Raw genomic sequence first — 1,195 nt, forward strand, 5'->3', positions numbered from 1 at the left:
TAATTGGGATTAATCAAAGGAAAAACTTTCAAAGGTATATACCTTCAGTTTGCACGTGCGGGTATGTCAAGTGATCATTAATATTATTGTTATTATTTCGTGCTTCGACAGAGAAAATTCTCTTGTTGAAGAAAAAAAAAAAAAAAAACGTTTTTCTCGTTATTAACAGCAAAGGTATAATAACATCCTGTACTATATCCTTGATCAGATATTTTTGACACCGGTCCTCCAACAAATCTTTGGTGACAAAAATACCCTGAGGGGTAAAAATACCGCAAAGGAATTTAACTTTGACCTCCTCGAATGAAAGGAACCGCGAAAATAGAGAAAATCAATTTCTGTGATATAAGTATAATTCGATGGTCCGGTTATAAGTGAGATGTTCATAATTCCCGAGTGAACAGCTGGTCCATGATTCCGATGGATATACGTAAAACCGTTCCAGCACCCGCGTAATTTACAGTTAATCGGAATTTCACTGGGATACGCACGAAAGGGACCAGGCTTTGGTCTAATCCCAGATTTACTCCCTTGAACCATATTAATGGAAATTTTAATGACTTAACATCATTAAACTCTGTTTTTATTAGATTTATCCGCAGATAAATATTTTGCCATCAATACTTGCATCAGTAACAATTTTTTAACAATAACCTCTGATTCGCAGTGAATGTATATAAATGAACAAGCCTGGGGAGTCCACAATGCCCGTCGGAGGCAATTACTTCATAGCTCCGACAAAAACTTCTAATTTGAGTGAAAAAAAAAACAAAACAAAAAAAATCAGACCCTACCCTCTGAAATGTTTAAATGGCTGTAAAATTATTTAAAAGGCACCCCAAACTTCCTGGGCACTTGCGCAGCATCGATGTCACCCGATGATGAAAAAATACCCGCGGTGAACAAACCCTCAAAACTATGGTCCCCCTGTACGGCTAGTGGTGGGGGGGGGGCGGTCTCATCCCCCGCAAACACACACCACAGAGCTGCGACCGCGAAAAAATCCTCCTCTGGCCATGTATATGTATATTACATACACAGTGTCCCACTCCCGTCCCGCACGTGTAAGTGTACCCACTTTCCTCCGGGCAACAACGACGGCTGTCCACCGGAGCGTATGTATGTATATACAGTACGAAAGGAGGTCCCCGTTTACCCCTACCTCCGTCTCTCACTCCTTCCATTTCTTCTTCGA

The sequence above is a fragment of the Copidosoma floridanum genome, unplaced genomic scaffold (assembly GCF_036245765.1).
Source record: "Copidosoma floridanum isolate Cflo_tuat_1 unplaced genomic scaffold, Cflo_Japanese_pri ptg000012l, whole genome shotgun sequence".
Lineage (NCBI taxonomy): Eukaryota > Metazoa > Arthropoda > Insecta > Hymenoptera > Encyrtidae > Copidosoma > Copidosoma floridanum.